The sequence below is a fragment of the Echeneis naucrates genome, chromosome 2, assembly GCF_900963305.1.
Source record: "Echeneis naucrates chromosome 2, fEcheNa1.1, whole genome shotgun sequence".
Lineage (NCBI taxonomy): Eukaryota > Metazoa > Chordata > Actinopteri > Carangiformes > Echeneidae > Echeneis > Echeneis naucrates.
The window spans coordinates 348,518-357,312 of NC_042512.1; the positions used below are offsets into that span (position 1 = coordinate 348,518).

The following is an 8,795-nucleotide window of genomic DNA, read 5'->3' on the forward strand; positions in this document are numbered from 1 at the left end:
TCATTCACTCTCGAACAATTCAATTCAATTTGGATTTTTGTGGCTATGATTCGATTCAAAATCGATTCTTTATACAAAATGATTTTTGATTCAAAACAATTCGATTCATCGTCATTTCTGCTGCAATCTATAGGTGTGCAAAGGATCCTCATGATCTACTCCAGTCTGCTTTGCAAGACAAAATGACGAATGGAGACATTAAAGTGTCTTTTTCACATTTAATAAGTTTTAAACATTTATCCAGATGGAATTGTTGCAACTGTTGTTTAATACAATATCACATATTGCTTGAATAGCAAAAATAAAAGTGTCCCTTTAAAAAAAATTAGCAGTTAAACATGCTGCCTTTAAAATTTTAAGGAAAGTGCCTTTTCAAATGTGTGTGGACCAAAACTGCTACTCTTAGCAGCAAGCTATAAAATAAGTCATGTCAAGCTCAGTAAAAACCAAAATGAGTCAGAATCTTTGCCTGCAACAAGGACAGGGCCTGTTGAATCTGTCTTTCCTCCATTATTGTAGTTTCCTCCTTGTTTTGGTGCATGTGTATGTTCCAGAACCAGCTCTGTGGTGACGTCAGACAGCGTCTTTGTCAGCATTGTTTTATTTTTTAAATCGATTTTGGGACATTTTGAACCAATTCTGAATCAGTAAATGAGAATTGTGATTCTTATATCAACCTTTTTTTGTTTTTTTTTGTTTTTTTCTTCTTCTTCTTTGGGTACAGCACTAATATTCAAAGGGGAAAGGGGACATCATATATTCATATATATTTGTATGTTAGTATGCAGATTTGAGTCTGTGGTTTATTTCATTTATTAATTTATTTGTGTGTCATTCATAAAAATGTCCAACCCACATGGGTTTATAAGATATATTTAATCATCCAGTGGCTGTTGTAACAACATAAACTCTCATATATCTGCATATAAACATACACAGATACATTATTTTCCTTTTCTCAAGTCATAATGGTCCATTTTAAACAAAACAATCAACCAAAAAAAATTTTTTGCCGTCTTTCCCAAACCACAGAAATAAAATCAGCTACCACAGGAATCCCTTCACTAAAACATAATTCGCTCTGAACAGATAACAAAACACTTTCAAGCAGGAACTTTGTCTCCTAAAGTCACATCTTTTATTCTTTACTCAGGTTGATGAACTGCAGTTTGTCAGAGATCAGCTGTTCTTCTCTGGTCTCAGCTCTGAAGTCCAACCCCTCCCATCTCAGAAAACTGGACCTGAGGTGGAACGACCTGAAGGATTCAGACGTCAAGGATCTGTCTGATGTTGTGAAGAGTCCTCACTGCAGACTGGAGACTCTGAGGTCAGACTCATGTTTTATTTCTGCTACAGTTGGACTCAGTTCATGTTCCTTTCAGTAATATTGTTTAACTCTAACCCTCAGTGAAGCTGTGAGAGGAGAACAGAAACAGATTTCAGAATTAGACAGAAAGACAGGGAGAAAACAGTCAGCCAGTCAGATCAGTCAGAGGACTGTTGTGATCATGTGACCATCAAATGAAGCAGATTCCAGCTGAAGAACTCAGAGATGTTCAGATTCTGGTCCTCGTCCATCAAACTGTCAGATCTGAGCTGAGACTGTTTGTTCTCTGATCAGGTTCATCTGTCACAGCTCTGAGATCAGTCTGACTGAAAGCTGCACATCACTGATCTTCTTTCATCACACTGTCACCATGTGGTCTTTCTGCAGACCAGAATCCCGTCTGTCTGTCTGTCTTTCTGTCTGTCTGAGTCTCTGTTTAAATGGGCCTTCAGTAAATCATCAGTAAAGTGATGAACCTTCATGACTCAGCTCTTTATCTCCACTGTGGACTCAGAGAAATGTGCTGAGTCAGCAGACTTGAGGTCTGTGAGTTTCCAGCTCAGTGTGTTCACTCCAACACGTTAACATGAGCTGAGAGGAAGCAGCTGCTGCACATCTGGACTGAACAGGACTGAAGTTCCTGCAGGTCTTTATGCTGGATCTGCATCACTGACTGACAGCTGATGGACAGAGTCAGGAAACACTGATGGATCTGCTCTCTTCTTCTCTACACAGGTGGAGGCGGTGAAGAGGAAGGTGTGTGTTGATGGAGGATCAGCTGCTTCCTGATGATCCAGATGTTGCAGCAGCAGCTTGTCCAGACTCTGGACCATGTTCCTGGGAGGTGGAGAGGAGAGCTTCATCCAGCAGAGACTGACAGAGGAATCAGAACTGGTCTGAGAACAGAGTCCAGTCCACCATGATCCCAGGGACTCCTCAAGTCCTCAAGTCAAGCGGGTTAGGGTTAAGTATTTTCTTGTGAAACATGTTGACTGTCATTTAGCACTGATTAAGCTTTTAAATTGGCCCTTTCTTCACTTCATAAAAATATTGTATTTTTCTTTAATGTTTTTTCTTATCTTGAACAATATTTATTTGTATCCACATGTGGCAAAAAAAACATGTCAATAAATAACAGGATGCTGAAGGGCTGAACTCAACAGAGGACATGGCAACAGTTTCTCTTCTGAAAGGACAATTTTTATTCAGTGTACTAAATTATATTTGGCATAAAAACATAATGTGTGTGTGTGTGTGTGGGAGAACTCATCCTGATTATTCTTATGTTTTAATGTGTAAAGCCCTTTGTGGAACTTTTTTTTTTTTTTGAAAGGGGCTGTATAAATAAAAGTTTAAAGCAACGCTTTATATGTTGGTTGGTTCATTGAGTGATATAGTGATGTAATACAGTCCAGTAATGTTCCAGCGGAGTCGTGCAGCAGACTCTCAGCTCAGTGTGTGAATGTGCTGCTGCTGAACTGGGACTCATGAGTTCCACTCTGAACCAATGAGTCACGAATCATGAGTCTGACTGTGAACCAGTCTACAGTATGTGCTGTGGGTGAGTGACAGCTCATAGCGGGGAGGGAAAGGGAGTGAAACAGCAAACCAGAGCTGCTGCTTTTCCTCCTTCTTTCTATATGAACATGAGCACCATGATGCACACTGCTGTGTTCTCATATCAAGCTCATGTTCACCTTCTTTCTTTCACAGGGAGAACATGAAAGAAGCTGAAGCTGAACTCAGCCTTCCAACTTTAGTGCTCCGTGTCACAGACTGATCCATTTTCTGACGTTATAGTCCACACCAGGCTGCAGCCTCTCTGTGTGACACTTTGTTCATCATTATTTTCACACTTTAGTTCCTGCTTCTTTTCATTTAGGCTCCATGTAGGCTGTTCATGATGACTTTGTTTGTGTGTGGCTGTTTTCTTCTGAATGTGGGATCTCTGTCTGAATGAAAGTTTCACAATCACTGCCTCAGACTGCATTCAGAAGGAATTGTTGAAGTCATAGAAGCTGAAGAGTTGATGATCAGAGGCTGACAGCTAAAGGAAGCTAGAATGCACACTGCTCTCTGACAGAGTCGGCCTCCCTCCACATTTAGGAGGCTTTTTCACTTCTTACAACAGCTGACAAAGGGCTCATCTGGGATTTGAACCCCGGACCTGTCACACCCTGAGCCAGAATCATCCTGATTGTTCCTGGAATGGTTTGGTTAGTCAGAGTGTGTCTGTGTGTGTTCTTGTCTCTCTGAGTGGTTGGAAATGAAAATGGAGATCGGTAGAAGCAGATGACTCTGAGGATGAATGAATGTTTCACTGAAACCAACAACTGTTTACTCACCTCTATGAGGCTGTGTGACGTCACTGGAGATCAAAGGCATTTCCTGTCCTTCATCGCTCTCCCACGCGACACCAACTCCAACGTCACACTCGCATTCGATTCAGCCGGAACGGCGCATGCGCATAAAGAAGCTCACGCTTGTCTCGCGAAAGAATGAAGTGAAACACAAATCAGCTGTTATTAGACAAATAAGTGGCGTTAAATTGAACTAAAACCAAATCTGTTGGTTTGTTCCTCCTTCTACTTATCAAAATGCGTCTTTTCCTGCTTTCGCTCATTTTTGGAATCACAGAAGCTGCGCACCTCGTCCACTGTGTGTGTGTGTGCTCTCTCTCTCTCTGCTGGTCTGAGCTCTCAGTTCATTTAAATACTTTGTTGGATCTGTCTGTCTGTATCATGTCAGAAACTCTGAAACACTCTGAATTTCTTTAAAACACGCTGGATTTACTGATATCAAAGAGTCCAGCAGTCCATGATGGATTATTATAGAAAGATATCAGCTTGAATGTAAATACATTGTTGTATATTAACACAGAAATTAGAAAAATCATCTGTGAAAGGCTGCTGATGCCTGAAGATTCATGACGTCATGGTAAAAACAGTTAAGTAAGCATTGGTGGTTCAGTGGTAGAATTCTCGCCTGCCACGCGGGAGGCCCGGGTTCGATTCCCGGCCAATACAGAGTAACTTTTTACCAACATCCAGATGTTAGAAACACAGTGCTGCTTGGAAAATACCCTGATAGACTCCAACACACTGTGACTTTGTGAAACAACCAGTGGAGCCCCCTGGTGGTCAGTAGAAGTGCAGCCCCTCTGAGCTGGTGGCAGACCAAGGCTTCAGTCTGCACACATCTTCCACATGTGATGGCACACACACTGTGTATTGTGGCAACATCCGTCCCCTCAGAGAGAATCTGCTCTGTAACCCTCCTGTCGTTTTCACCCCCCGCCCCTTACTTTAGTGTTCCTGCTCTGTTTGATACGGTGGCCGGTAAGTGCAAAACTAAATTACAAAGTGCCAAACACTTTTACAAAGCGTCAAACTAATTTACATGTTGTGGAAACATTTTTACATTTTATTCAACACAATTACATAAGAAAACACTTTTACCCCGGACAAAACAAATTCACATGTTAGAAAACAAATTTCCAAAAGAAATCTTCCGGAAGGGGAATGTACCAAATGCCGGAAGTGATCCAGAAGAAGATTGACTGTGAGCTCAAAAAGTTTGTATCGGATTGTGTGCCGGGAAAACTTTGCAGGCATAGATTAAATGGTGTTTTGGCCGTTTTGTGGAAACAACTTGAGCCAATTTACGCGGTTGCGTTTTCCGTGCGGACGATCTGTAGAATGTTTAACGTTGATGAACGGACCAGACGGAAGGAGCACGCGCACAGGAGACATCTAATAAACAGCCGTAAAATGCTAAACAAGCTAAGTGTAGCATCGCGCTAACTAGCTGAAGCTGCTGTCAGACATGCAGTGAATTAAAGTGCACCGTTTCATTTTGCAGCCAATCGTTGTCTTCACGGAATATCAACGCGTTTAGTTAGTATGTGTGCGCTGCTGCTAACTTTCTGTTTTGATACGGAACTCCGTTCATTCCAGCAGAACAACCATGAACATCATATAAACAATTCATGGAGGACAGAAAGTCAAAGTCAAAAGAACTGTGGGCCGAAAGGAAACAGGTCCAGGTACGTGTGTGGATATATCTGTAAAATATGGAAGTAAATATGTGTGTGTGAAATGAATGATATCTTTTTGTTATTTTAGCAGATAAACATGGATTGATGGCGCCACATGGAACTGATTTAAAAGCTCAGAGAGGGAAAACACTCCCATTATATACAGATCCGGAGGTAGCAGCACCTGATCTACTGAAGCAAGCTGTCCAAGAAATGAGAACATTTAACAAGAAGATGGATGAAGGAGCAGACCTTCTTTTGTATCCAGACTGTTCAGAGGTGCTCCATGTGCCTGGGTCAGAAAGCCCATTCAAACTGGCAGAATATAAAAAGGAAATAGGAAAGGCACTTTTTTCATTTGCCTAGAAACACAAACACACTTTAGAGGAGGTTTGTGGATCTCTTCATTCAATATTTTTACATATTTATTTACTCTGATGTAGCATAATTAATAATGTGTTGTTTGTTTTTACTACAGAGGTTGATACATCAGACTCACACAGCTGAATTCAACGCAGCTGACACTGTGGTATGTTCATTTATAAATTTTGGACTTTCAGTTGTTTTTTTTTTTTTTATTGACAGGATATGCATTTGGTTTCAAGCATTAAGTCTAAGAACCAAGTCTTGATTATTTGGCATTTACTATTCCAGTCAGACACCCTGATAACCTTTCACCATTGATATATACTGTATGTGGTGAGGGAACAATAATGGAAGCTGTTTTAACTTGCTGACAATTGTGTGCTTTTCTTCTCAGGTTTTTGAACCAAAAAAACACAGTTCTCTAAAACGCAAACCTGAAGATAAAGGGTAGGTATTAGTTTTTACAAAAGAAGTCATTTGTCTTTAAGTTGTTGATGTGATTGTGATGAACATGTGGTAGAAATTATCATACGTGTTATATCATTTATAACAAAATCATCTCTTATTTATAAATCTTATGGTTCCTCTCTACCTCTAAATGTTACTCAAAGCTCTGTTATACTCTGTATCATAAAGTTCATCAGTTTATCAATTTTATCATGTTTCAGAGATTCATCCACAGCTCAGCCTGGACAGGTATTAAGGCAGATTATGGCAGCCTGATGTTCTTTGCTTTCAGTGTGTTGTTTCAGACATTTTAATTTGTTTTTCAGATAGTAATATCTGACACTGGGGATCTGGATCCACCTGAAACAAATCCAGTCAGGAGTACTTGCTACGGGTAAGTAAAAAAACAACAGTGATTCACTTAATTTTAATATTAATTTATTGATAACATGGGAAAGATATTTGCATTTGTAAGATGTTCAACATATTCTGAAATCTGTGACATGCTGGTAAAATTCACAGATGATGCTGTTTTGGAAGAAGGAATCGACACAGGTGGGCCAAGACGAGAGTTTTTAACTCTACTGATGAAACATCTGAAAGACCGGCCCATTTCTGATGGACCAGAAGGACATCAGTTCTTGGTGTACAATGCAAATGGTATGAACAGCTTTAGATGTAAACAATACTAATGGTTAATGATCATTAACTTTATATATCACATTATATATCGCTTTGTTGCTTGAACTATTTTTCAAAAACATTTACCCTGCCAAGTGCAAAGCAAGACCGAGTTCTTCTTTAAATCAGTAATGTTCAACACACAACCATTTTTACTCATTTCTATATGTTTGGGTGGATAGTCATTTTAGAAAACATTGAAGTTTCTTTAGGTCATTTAAATGTGAAACAATGTTTGTGGTGACTTTTTAGATTCAAAGATGGTCTTTCAGCTCTTCAGTTTCTGACTGCACTGCAGCAACAGCCTACTTTGCTGGCCCCTGTCCTGTGCCACTCTGAAAAGCCACTCACTGGTCTGGAACTTGAGACTCTTCAAACCTGACCTCAGTCCATCAGGAAGTAACAGGAGACTTAAAGAAAGTCAAACTTTGGGCAACTGGGCGGACTGTGTCTTTGAGGGGTCTTTGTCCATGACTCCAAATCAGATTTCATAGTTTGTCATTCACTTTTCCTTGTGATGTTTCCAAATGATTCTGATACCTGTTCATCTGAAGAAATGAAACAATGGGAATGCAAATGTTATGTTGACAAACAATAAAAAAATTACAAATATTTCCTTGTGATTGCATCTGTGATAGATTGGTTATGAGTTTTTTCCAAACTATTTTGAAACAGAAAAATTGCATGTTTTTCACTCATGGCAATATTTGATTCAATTCTGTGTTACTTGTCTAATACCAAATCACAGCACAGTCATCTCATGGCTCTTGACATGTATATTAAAAAAATTAATTAATTTAAAAAAGAAATAGGACAGAAACCCCAATGAGTAAGCACTTGATAATGCAGGAAGGGAAAATTCCCTTTGTCACTGACTCACAGCTGAGCAGTTTCTTTCAGCTTCATGTACAGTTCTGTTGCAGACTCCCAGTTCTCTGGCTTCTGTAGTTGTTTGTGCTCCATAACAAAGTCAAAGTCCTCCTGCATGTTTGAGTCCCCACATGGAGCTATTGACAGGCTCGCCTCTGGAACAGCATCCAAATCAGCTGGTTCAATCTCAAATCCAGTCTGTGGAGCCAAATCTGTGTTAGATACAATAAATAGAGTTTATATTACTTATTTACATTTAAGCAATAAAATAATAATAAAACAAACATGGAAATATCAATCTATCACCAATATTACCTGTGTGGTCAGCAGTACAGTTCATTGGACATGAAGCTGTTCTGGAAGTGTGAATCCTGTGACTGTTCCACAGTCTCACACACTCATCCAACATCACCATAGCAACATCTCAGAAGGCACTGATGCTCATGGCTCCCGTTGAAGTATCCAGCAAACAACTCCATCCAGAACTGAGACCTGTAGAAATGGATAGACTCAGAAGTAAATATATATTATTAGTAGAAGTGGGACTCCATTAAAAAAAATATAATTAATTAAAGGCTTTGTAATGAATGAATTGAAATGAACGCGTTAAAGTCCCAGCCTCAATTATTATATATGTTTAGAAGAGTTCATCTGAGATAGAACATAAAGATAAAAATCAAATGAAAGGTCAGTCATAATAAAATGACTTCATGAAGGCCACTTACCTTCCCCTTCTAAATATGGCCCACCAGGATTCAACACGCTGCTTATTCGTGGATGAGCCATACATGTGGCTGGACGGCCCAGAGCAGCAGTCATCATGATGGAGGCGTAGGGGAGACTGAATGGCAGCCATAATGCCATTCTCCGTGCCACAATCAGTCCTCAGTCTCATGAGAGGAGATTCTCAGCGATCACTGTTGGCTTCTTGTTATTTGTCGGTCCACATTGGAGCCACAGCACTTTAGGTGAAAAAATCCATCCATGCGTCCTGAGAGAGCCAGTTTATCAGAACCATCTGCATGCCACATACAGTTCGCTCCCATTGAGTAGCAGCTTCTTCTTAGA

General features: G+C 39.9%; 1 non-coding gene across 1 annotated transcript; it reads left to right on the top strand.

The window, feature by feature from the left end:
* The first annotated feature begins 4,282 nt into the window (after positions 1-4,282).
* On the top strand, positions 4,283-4,353 carry trnag-gcc (transfer RNA glycine (anticodon GCC)). The gene has a single exon. It is a non-coding gene; the product is annotated as a tRNA-Gly (tRNA).
* Positions 4,354-8,795: the final 4,442 nt, after the last annotated feature.